This window comes from Hemiscyllium ocellatum, assembly GCF_020745735.1.
Source record: "Hemiscyllium ocellatum isolate sHemOce1 chromosome 27 unlocalized genomic scaffold, sHemOce1.pat.X.cur. SUPER_27_unloc_11, whole genome shotgun sequence".
In the NCBI taxonomy this organism is placed as follows: domain Eukaryota; kingdom Metazoa; phylum Chordata; class Chondrichthyes; order Orectolobiformes; family Hemiscylliidae; genus Hemiscyllium; species Hemiscyllium ocellatum.
The window spans coordinates 469,646-481,427 of NW_026867478.1; the positions used below are offsets into that span (position 1 = coordinate 469,646).

The 11,782-nt window shown below is 45.7% G+C and overlaps 1 non-coding gene across 1 annotated transcript; it reads right to left on the bottom strand.

The window, feature by feature from the left end:
- Positions 1 to 4,570: 4,570 nt before the first annotated feature.
- trnae-uuc (transfer RNA glutamic acid (anticodon UUC)) lies at positions 4,571 to 4,642 on the bottom strand. The gene has a single exon. It is a non-coding gene; the product is annotated as a tRNA-Glu (tRNA).
- Positions 4,643 to 11,782: the final 7,140 nt, after the last annotated feature.

The following is an 11,782-nucleotide window of genomic DNA, read 5'->3' on the forward strand; positions in this document are numbered from 1 at the left end:
CTGGAGATTCATCAGCGCAGTCACACCAGGGAGAGGCCATTCTCCTGCACGGCCGCCACCCTGCTGAGGCACCAGCAGGTCCACACGAGGGAGAGGCCATTCTCCCGCCCCGAGTGCGGGAAGGGCTTTACCCAGGCCTCCTCCATGCTGACCCACCAGCGGGTCCACACAGGAGAGAGGCCCTTCAACTGTCCCGAGTGTGGGAAGGGATTCAGTCAAGTGGGCACCATGCGGGAGCACCATCTGCTCCACACCGGGGGGAGGCCCTTCAGCTGCCCCGAGTGCTGGAAAGCTTTCAGTGATTCCTCTGCCCTGCTGAGGCATCAGCTGGTCCACACGGGGTAATGGCCTTTCAGTTGTCCCGAGTGTGGGAAGGCCTTCAGCGATTCCTCTAATCTTCAGACCCACCGGCGGGTTCACACGACATCTGCAATTCTTTCAGATTTTTATTGAGAGAGAGTTGGAAATTGTTTCGAGAGACCTAAAGAGAGGGGGGAGAAACAGAACAGACATGAACTGTTGATCTCCGTTGTTACTCATAACGTAAAATCATTGTAGTGCGATCACTTCCCTCAAGCATGAATAGAGGGCCTTGGTGACACGTGAGTTTGTGGCGTAACGGTAGTACGTCTGACTCCAGATTAGAAGGTTGCATGTTCAAATCGTGTCAGGCTCACAAACAATCAGCTTCTTACCTTTCAAATCAAGGAAGGATTACATTCACTTCATGTGGAAACTTTCGATCACACGTGAAGCTTTGCTGTCAGTTTGATTTGTGAACACTGTGTCAGGGAGGTGGTGTACCCAGTGTTTGGGTAAATGCTCAGCTCTCCCCAATGTGAGAATGAAAACACCAGCTATTCATCACTCGATTTAAACACAATGCCGCTTCCCTCTGCTGGTGACTGCGTGGTGTGAATAACATTATACCGATATTTTTACAACATAATCAAGAGATTACCAGTTTTGTGTTTCAATCTATCAGGGGTTTCCAGCTCCTCCTGTCATAGCAGAGTGACAGCGAGTTAATATATGTTATTTGTTAACTTCCATGGAGCAGTTTCTCATCGGCCCTTTCGTTTCTTGGTCCAGAAAGAGTTATTGCTGACTCATGAAGCTATCAAAGTTCTGGAGTTTACAGGACCACACCACATTCCTCTCTGCCTCCGCCAGGAATAACGATTGCTCCTGAGACACTCGCATTTCCTGACATTCCTTGGTATCCCCAAATACAATCCATATGTCAGGAAATCACTGGTGCTGCCCTGACATCAGATAGTCGCTGTTGGAACAGAGGAATTATGGGGAGAAAATGAAGAAATCCGAAGTGCAAAGAGACTTGGGAGTTCAAGTCCAGTGTTTTCTCAGTGTAAACTTGCAGATTGAGATGCACTTTCGCCTGCAACTGCCGAATGTGTGACACCAGCCCATTTACCTATTCCCTCCTCGCTATCTAAGGGGCCAAACTTACCTTCCAGGTGAAGTGGCACTTTACCTGCACTACCCACAACTCAGTGTACTGCATTTACTGCTCACAATATAGGCTCATCTCCATTGGGGAAAACGAAGCATAAACTGGGTGACTGCTTCGCAGAACATCTACGTTCTGCCTGCAAAAAAGACCCTGAGCTTCCAGTTGCCTGCCAATACCACACCCCATCCTATTCCCTGGCCAACATCTCTGTCTCAGGTTTGCTGTGTTGTCCCAGCGAAGCTCAGCACCAGCAGAACGAAGAGCACCGAATATTCCACTTGGAGACCATACATCCCTCCGGTCCCAATATCGAATTCAATAATTCTAGGGCCTGAACGAGACTCTTTTCACTGTCCCGCGTCAGTAAAAGTCCCTGAGAACATCAGAGACACGTCGCAGCGCTGTCAGAGGAGGGGAAGCTGAAATGGAACCACACGCTGCTCATGGGCACATTTCACTATCCCCAACTCACCGCCGCAACTCTTGGGAGAGGAAAGGGAACAAACACCAAAACGCAGTCTCCGTTTTGTGAATCTTCAGAAAATAAGAAACTTATTCATCCCTTCGGATTTTCTATCCTTGGCTGACAGGAATAGGTTTGTCACTCTTTTAGGAGAACATTGCAAGTGGATGCTTTGCAGAAAAGCACCACAATACAATCTGACAGTGACACCTGGTTAATCAGGACCTGGATGTTTTCGATCTTTGAATGTGATGTGCTCCAGAACATTGTTGTTCACAGTTTATATTACTTTTCTTCCCAGTCCCCTGTATCACTTGCTGAAAATGTTTAATCTGCGTCTTGTAATCCTTTCACTGTCTGCTAATGAGAACAGCATTTCTTTGCTTTACCTAAATTACTTTGATCTTGCATACGTCAAGCCTCAAGCTAATTTCACTGGAAACCTCCTCCAGTTCAAAAGCCACCTGATAATGATAGCTCTGTTTTCTGTCACGTAACAAATTTCAGATCGATGTTGTTATTATCGCTTTTACTACTTCAGGTCCCGATTTCGCTCACAGGGCTAGAACAGAACAGTTATAAAATACATTTACCAATCTACGTTCATCCTATCGATTGTATTCACATCATCAACACTTCTCATCAAAATAACTCCAGAGACTTTCATCACAATTTTCTGTGAACATTTCTACTTTAGCTTTCCTGAAAGAACCCCAAATTTCTTTATGTGTTTTCTTATTTTCGGCCTTAATTATTAATCTCTCTTTACATGGAAATGGATCTTTCCCACCCGCTCTACCTCTCATCAATGTGTGCAGTTCAGTTCAGTTTTCCATTAGCCTCCGCTGTTCTGATCAAATCCAGGAGAACAGGAAGCATTGGGGTTATGGTGCAGACATGACAAGCCCAATACTCACCTTTCCTGTTGGACCCATTCCATGAGAAATATTAGACCACAACTTGGGGTCTCTGGTTGTGGCTGAAAAACGTTGCTGCCTTAGACATCCTTTGAGATTCCCCCGACCAGGTTGGAATCCTGCTGAATTTGCTTACTTCGCTGGCGATTTTCAATGACTTCCTGTTGGCTGCATCATCGCTCAAACTTCACAAAACTCTTCTCAATAAAGCCATGTTTTCTCACATCAGGGAATTTATTGCCATGCAGGAAACTCGAGTTCTGAACAAAAAACATAGCACACCCAAAACGTCAGCTCCGTTTACCTTTCCACAGATGCTGCTCGACCCGTTTGCTTTCTGTAGTATTCGCTGTGTTTGTTCTACACAAATGCTGAATTCCATTAAAGAATCTCAAACCCTGTACTCTGGTAACTGACCCTGGTCAGTGGCAATAGGTTCTTCTGTCCATTCCCACCACTTCTTCTCCCATCATTGTCAACAGCCCCTGGATATCTCCAGTTAAACTTCTTCGCTGCAAAGAGAACATTCCCAAACTTGGGAATGTCTCCACAAAGTGGAAATGCCTCATCCATGAACATGATGCAAGTGTTACATGAGGGAAGAGATGTTGGCAAAAAGTTGTCAGTTAGCAGATGTTAAAATGTTCAGGAAATGAAACAGAAATCCCAGTCTCCAGCTTTGTGAATCTTGAGAAACTCTTTGCGAAGTGGAATTAGAGGAGAATGAAAGATGAACTGTCCGACTGAGCAGAGACAGTCCAGACATCATCCCCTTGTTTAAGACACCGGGAGATTGACTCTATAATTCTCGGGACATGAACTGAACAGAAACATTGAAAAAATTCTCGTTCATGCACATCAGGAAAACAAACCCCTTCTTGGCTCCAGATCAATGTGAAAAGTCAGGAACAGGCAAAACACTGAAAGGCACGATGGGCGATGGCCCCGGTGTTGGAGGGCTAATTCCTCGTGACATGGATGTGCCTGCCGATGGTGGGATCAGATTGTCCACCCAACCCACCCCCCGCCCACACCCCCACACCTCCCCCCCCCCGTCTTCACAATGAATGGCGTAGGATTTATTATACAAAAGTAGAGGGCAATGATAATTCTGGGCACGGGAGGCTGAATTATGAATGAAAACAGCCTCCTCTAAGAGATTGTGCAAGCGGCAGTAAGAAGACTTTCACCAGTACATAAATCAATGTAATGTTTTGAAACCAAATGCTCGCGATGCGATCTCTGCAACATTGGGGAGACTGGAGAGTCAAGTCACATCTCCGGGACTCACCTGCGCGCCTTTATTGGAAAAAAGCACGGACCGGACCCGGAAGCTGGTGTAGCGCAAGCTTACCTGGGTAGGTTTTTTTTCCGATAAAGGCGCGCAGGAGAGTCCCAGAGATGTGACTTGACTCTCCAGTCTTCCCAATGTGATAGAGATCGCTTCGGGAGCAATGGATACAAAAATATTAAATTTAAACTGTTAAACAAACATAACCGCGTCTATAAACAGACATTGCCAAAAAGCACTGACCTGCTCCGCTGAGAGAGTGAGGATTGTTCACTCTTTTGTAGCTGCAGAAGCAATCATCCCAACACATGCAAACAAATCTGCATCAGGATGCTATTTCAACGAGCTACTTCACATTGCAGTGCCCAGGAATAACGAAGATCAAGAAACAACTGTACAGCGCATTAAGACCCGTTGAAAACTGCTTCCCTGACCGGGAATCGAACCCGGGCCGCGGCGGTGAAAGCGCCAAATCCTAACCACTAGACCACCAGGGAGACGTAAATCTGTTCTTGTAGCTGTGCTGAAAATTGCCTCGCTGCCTGGGAATCGAATCCGGGCTGCGGCAGGAAGAAGACTTTATCCGATCTCGAGAACATTGGGGAGACTGGAGAGTCAAGTCACATCTTCGGGACTCACCTGCGCGCCTTTATTGAAAAAAAGCGCGGACCGGACCCAGAAGCTGGTGGAGCGCAAGCTTACCTGGGTAGGTTTTTTTTCCGATAAAGGCGCGCAGGAGAGGATCCCGAGGAACTACAGTGATAGTGCCTCCCACCCGCCCTCCTCCTCTAACCTTATAATAAGACCCATTGTGGTAAGCAGGTCAGTGCTGCATTTTGCTTGTTCTATTCTTCAGACCTAGTTTTTCTTAAAAGTTACTTTTAGAGGGATGGCAGTGAAGACAGTGCAATGTTCCTCTTGCAACATGTTTGAGGGGAGGGATGCCATGGTCGTCCCTGATGATTACACTTGCCGTAAGTGCACCCATCTCCAGCTCCTCCAAGAGCATGTTCGCGAACTGGAGCTGGAGTTGGATGAATTTAGAATCATTCGGGAGGCAGAGGGGGTCATAGATCGGTGCTTTAGGAAAGTAGCAACTCCAAAGATTGCAGACAGATGGGTGACAGTGAGGGTCTTGGAGAAAGCAGCCAATGCAGAGACCTCCTGCGGTCGTTCCCCTCAAGAACAAGTATACCATTTTGGATACTTGTTGGTACGACGACTTACCGGGGTAAGCAGTGGGGTTCAGGGCTCTGGCACGGAGCCTGTTCCTGTTGCTCAGAAGGGAAGGTTGGAGAAGAGCAGAGCAAGAGTTATTGGGGACTCGATAGTTTGGGGCACAGATAGCCGGTTTCGTGGGGGCGAGAGAGACTCACTTTTGGTATGTTGCCTCCCAGGTGCAAGGGTAAGTGACGTTTCTGATCGTGTTTTCCGGTTCCTTAAGGGGGTGGGGGAGCAGCCCGAAGTCGTGGTCCACATTGGCAGCAACGACATAGGTAGGAAGAAGCATGAGGATGTTAGGCAGGCTTTCAGGGAGCTAGGTTGGAAGCGCAGTGTTCGAACAAACAGAGTTGTTGTCTCTGGTTTGTTACCCGTGCCACGTGATAGAGAGTTGAGGAATAGTGAGAGAGAACAGTTAAATGCGTGGCTACAGGGATGGTGCAGGAGGGAGGGATTCCAGTATCTGGATAACTGGGGTTCTTTCTGGGGAAGGTGGTATCTGTATAAACAGGATGGTCTCCACCTGAGCCTGAGGTGCACCACCATCCTTTGGGGGAGGTTTGCTAGTGCTCTTTGGGAGGGTTTAAACTAACTCTGCAGGGACATGTAGACTGCAGCTTTAGGGTGCAGGACCTTGAGTGTAGGGAGGTTAGGAACATGGCATCAATCTCGAAGGAGGTTGCCTCTAAACAGGAAGGTGGCTTGAAGTGTATATACGTCAATGTGAGAAGTATACGAAATAAGGAAGGTGAACTTGCAATGTGGGTTGGTACCTGGGATTTCGATGTTGTGGCTATCACGGAGACATGGGTAGAACAGGGACAGGATTGGCTGTTGCAGGTTCCAGTTTTTAAATGTTTTAGTAGGGTCAGAGGTGGGGGTAAAAGAGGGTGTGTGTGGCATTGCTTGTAAAGGATAGTATTACAGCGGTGGAAAGGACGATGAATGAAGACTCGCCATTTGAGGTAGTTTGGGCTGAGGTTGGAAATAGGAAAGGTGAGGAGTTTTCTACAGGCCTAATAGTCCTAGAGACGTAGAAGAAAGGATTGCCGAGGTGATTCAGGAGAAGAGTGTAAGTAATAGGGTGGTTGTTATGGGGGTCTTTAACTTTCCAGATATTGACTGGGAAAGCTATAGCTCTAGTACGTTAGATGACACAATATGTTGACAGGCCAACAAGAGGTGAGGCCGTACTAGATTTGGTTCTGGGTAACGAACCAGGCCAGGTGTTAGAATTGGAGGTAGGTGAGCACTTTGGGGACAGTGACCACAATTCTGTGACTTTTACTCTGGTGATGAAGAGGGATAAGTGTGCACTGTAGGGCAAGATTTATAGCTGGGGACTGGGAAATTATGATGCGGTGAGGCATGACTTAGGATGCGTGGCTTGGAAAAGTAGGCTTCAATGGAAGGGTGCAATCGATATGTGGAGCTTGTTCAAGGAGCAACTATTGAGTGTCCTTGATAAGTATGTACCTGTCAGGCAGGGAGGAAAGGGTCATGTGAGTGAGCCATGGTTTAATAATGAATTGGAATCCCTTGTTAAAGTGAAGAGGGCGGCCTATGTAAAGATGAGGCATGAAATTCAATTGGGGCGATTGAGAGTTATAAGTTAGCCAGGGAGGATCTAAAGAGAGAGTTAAGAGCAGCAAGGAGGGGACACGAAAAGTAATTGGTTGGTAGGATTAGGGAAAACCCAAAGGCTTTCTATAGGTATGTCAGGAATAAAAGAATGACTCGGGTAGGAATAGGTCCAGTCAAGGATAGTAGTGGGAAGTTGCGCATGGAGGCCGAAGAGATTGGGGAGACACTGAATGAATACTTTTCATCAGAATTCACTCAGGAACAGGACATTGTTGCCGATATGAATATTGAAAATTGATGGCTTTGAAGTATGTAGGGAAGAGGTATTGGAATTTCTGGAAAGGGTGAAAATAGATAAGTCCCCTGGGCCTGATGGCATTAATACTAGGATTCTCTGGGAAGCAAGGGAGGAGATTGCAGAGCCATTGGCCTTGATTTTTATGACCTCGTTGTCTACAGGAATAGTGCCAGAAGACTGGAGGATAGCAAATGTGGTTTCCTTGTTCAAGGAGCAGAGTAGGGATAACCCTAGTAAGTATAAGCCGGTGAGTCTCACTTCTGTTGTGGGCAAAGTCTTAGAGAAAATTGTAAGGGATAGGATTTATGAACATCTGGATAAGAATAATGTGATCAAGGATACTCAGCATGGTTTTGTGAACTACGAAGAGCAGAAGAGAAAGATGTATATAGTGTATTTAAGGAGAACAGGTACCTAATAAACCCAGTCCGCTGATTTCTCAATGATGCTTCCAAGTTGACTTCAAAAATTCGGTTTGTCCTTCCCTTTTTTTCCTATTTTATTTTGTGAGTTTTAAAAACTTTCACAATCCTCTAACTTGAGTATAGGAGTTGGGAAGTTTCGTTGTGGCTGGACAGGACACTGGAATATTGTGGAATACATTTGGAATATTGTGTGCAATTCTGGTCTCACTCCTATCAGAAGGATATTGTGAAATTTGAAACGGTTCTGAAGCACCAATGAGTCCACAGTGAGGAGAGGCCCTTCTGCTGCCCCGAGTGCGGGAAGGCCTTTAGTGATTCCTCTGCCATGCGGACGCACTGGTTGATCCACACCTGGGACAACTGTTCTCAAGCCCTGAGTGCGAGATGGCCTTTAGCAGTTCTTCCCACCTGCTGAGACGCCAGTGGGTCCACACCGAGGAGAGGCCGTTCTTCTGCCCCGAGTGCATGAAGGGCTTTGCTCTTTCTTCTGACCTGCTGGCCCACTCGTGGGTCCACATGGGGGAGAGGTTGTTCAGTTGCTCTAAGTGCAGGAAGGCTTTCATCAAACCTCAGACCTGCATGTCTTTGGACAGGACCACCCAGAGAAAACCCACGCAGACACTGGGAGAATGTGCAAACTCCTCACAGACAGTCACTCAAGGCTGGAATCAAACCTGGATCTGCGGCACAGTGAGGCTGCGGTGGTAACCACTGAGCCACTACCTATTGCAACCCGAAGTAGGCAAGCAGGAGGTCGGGAGAATACAGCAAGCCAGGCAGCACCAGGATGTGGAGTAGTCAGCATTTTGGGTATTAACGCTTCTTCAGGGCTGAAACGTTGACTTCTCTATGAGAAACGATTTACGAAATGTTGCTGGGGGTTGGAGGGTTTGAGCTACAGGGAGAGTCTGAATAGGCTGTGGCTGTTTTCAGTGGAGCATTGGAAGTAGAGGAGTGACCTAATAGAGGTTACAAATTCATGAGAGGGATGGACAGGGTAAAAGACAAGGTATTTTCCCTGGGATGGAGGAGTCCAGAACTAGAGGGCATAGGTTAGGGTGAGAGGCGAAATATATTAAAGGGTCAACTTCTTCATGCAGAGGGTGGTACATACATGAAATGAGCTGCCAGAGTATATGGGTCAGGTGCTGTCAAATGGGACTAGATTAATTTAGGTTATCAGGTCAGCATGGAAAAGTTGGACTGAAGGGTCTGTTTCCATGTTGTATGTGTCTCTGACTACTGGTCCCGATGTAAGTTTAAAAGAGAGTCCAAGTAACTTTGAATACTTCAATCTTGTTGAACTCACCTCCTCAAATATTTCAAATGACTCCCTCCGAGCGATACTGTTTAAACATGCTGAGTTGGACAAAATATCCTATCAAGTTCAACACAAACCCAGAGTTGAAGATGTCAGAAATCACACGATACCGAGGGGACCAAAACTGATCACAATATTCCAGGTGCAGCCTCATCAACGTTCTGTATAACTACACTATATCTTGCCAACATCTATACTCAATTCCCTAACTGATGAAGGTTAGTGTGCCTAAACCTTTCTTCACTGCCTTGTGCAGCGATGTTATCAGAGATATAGGATCGACTTTAAACTGATCCACAATCCTGCGACTGGGAGCACTGAAGCAGAGTAGTGCAGTATGAGTGTGCTGGGCGCATAACCGAGGGGTCAAGACCATGTGATGCTATTGCTCAATGTCTCCATAAGCTGCTTTCCTTGGCAAAGGTGCTCTGTTCTGTATCTTGCCTTTGCATCTGCTTCCCAAAGCTTCTTCAGTAGAGCAGTGGCTGCTAGAGCCCAGGAGCTCAACAACCCCCCGGAGCTGGAGAAAACTCCGAGTTCCAAAAGGGGGGCTGGATTTGCTCAAGGCTTGTATCTATTAACTTATTTAAATGGTACCTACTGTATGGGGCTTTGGTTCACATTAAAACCGGAGGATCATGTCAGAGTGTTTGTTTATATTTAGCAGTTGTAGTTCGTAAAATACACTCCCTGGAGGAGCACCTTCTGTGATGCTGCATTTCTTGCTTTCTGCACTTCCCCATTTATTATCTCCCATCTTGATTGTATATTTTTTTGGTCAAATTTGATTTCATATTTAACAGGCTTGGTATTCACTGTGTGCTACTAATTTGTTTGTTCGAATATTGTCAGTCAAAATTAATGGTGTAATTTCATTTCTGATGTCAGAGTTTGACATTGAATGTGCAGGTGTGAATACCAGTAAGTTGTGAAAATAAATCAAAAACTTGTGGTTTTACAGCAAAAAGAGCAGTTCACCGCTATCAATGGCATTGTCTCATTTCAAGGGGATGAGTTGAGCCTGACCAACAAACCGTTTCAAACAGTCACCCAATTTTATTAATATTTTCGTTATCTTCATTAAAGATAATAACTCCAGCATGCTAAAATTTATACAATTTGTTTATAAAATTTATTTATATGTCCATTGCTCTGCCACATTGGGGAGACTGGATGCCAACTTGCAGAACATTTCAGGAAACAGCTCTCGGACTCCAAACCTAAACGACCCCACCGCCCTGTGGCTGAATACTTTAACTTCCCCTCCCAATCCGTCAAGGGCATGCAAGTCCTGTGCCGCATCCCCCTCCAAGCTCTAGCTACCTGACGCTTGTAGGAAGAACACTTCATCTTTCGCCTTGGGACCCAGCAACTACATGGGATCAATATCGATTTCACCAGTTTCCATATTTCTCCTCACCCTCACTCCCACACCACGCGCCTTGTCCCAGATCCAACCTTCCAACTCGGCATTGGTCTCTTGAGCTGTCCTACATTTTCATCTTGCTTCCCACCTATTCGCTCCACCCTCCTGACTTACCTCTCACGATAAATCAGCACCTCCATCGACCTATTTCATTCACAGCTACCTCCCCTCCATCCCCATCCCCTTCCCAATTATCTCTCAGCCCCGTTGGACCAACCTTCATTCCTGATGAAGAACTTATGCTCTGAACCAAGACTGTGGTGAAGGAACATCCTTAATAAGAAAGAGCTCCCAATTCAGATTTATTCCCCATTTGTTCCCCCGTTCTTCGAGAATTAAGAAATGTCTTTTTCTTCCACTAGAAAGTGATCTTACACTTTGCGGTGTCTGAAGTGTTATACCACTCCACTTTGTTGCCCACCTTTTAAGAATCCTTTCAACCTGTTTTTCAGACAATGGTGGCGGTGACCAAAAGCAATCATTTCACTCCTCTTCAATGCCCCATTTCTCCTCCTATGAACCACTTTTACAAGTTGTCTGAGTGTACTTGGTTTTCAAAATGTAATTTGGCCATTGAAGTAAACAGGGTTAGTCTTTATCGATCGCTAGCTTTGTTTGCACTAACTGTAATTATCCACCAATTTGCTGTTTTTTTGTTCCAGCAAAGCTGGAAACAATGATCTATATTTATTTTGCACTCAGGTGTGAAAAATCATCCCAAGAATCGTCATATTATTATAGTTGATTGAAGCTATAACAGGAGGAATTGTGTGGCAGTTTCAGACTAAAATCTTGGCTGGAAAGAATGTAGATTGATGATGAAAGTCAAAAAGCAGAATCTCTGGCCACAATCTATCATTCTGGCTTGATTAAGTGGTGGCTCTTCAAAAGCACTTCCAAGCCATCACCTCAACCACCAAGAGCAGGTAAGTGTGAACACAGCATTCCAACTGTGAAATATATCGCATTGCTTCTTTGTTATTGATCAAAAACCTGGAACTCGCTCCTGAACATTATTGCAGACCAAATTATGTGAAGCAATTTAAGTGGCAGGTCAGCGCCACATTTTCAAGGACAGTTTGGGAAGGGTTGTTGGCAGACCCAATGATATTCACATCTCATGAAATAATAAGCAAAGAGGCATGGATAGAGGATTGGCTAACCAATGATACAATTGGGATAAGGGGCATGTTCAGGATAGCAAATTGTAATCAGTAGTTTGCCACAGGGATCAGTGCTGGGGCCAAAATTATTTACAATATGTATTATTTACAATTATTTACTTGGATAAGTAAAGTGAATGCATTATTGCCAAGATTGCAGAAAAGATGGTTGATAGGAAGGCAGGTGGTGAGAAGACAT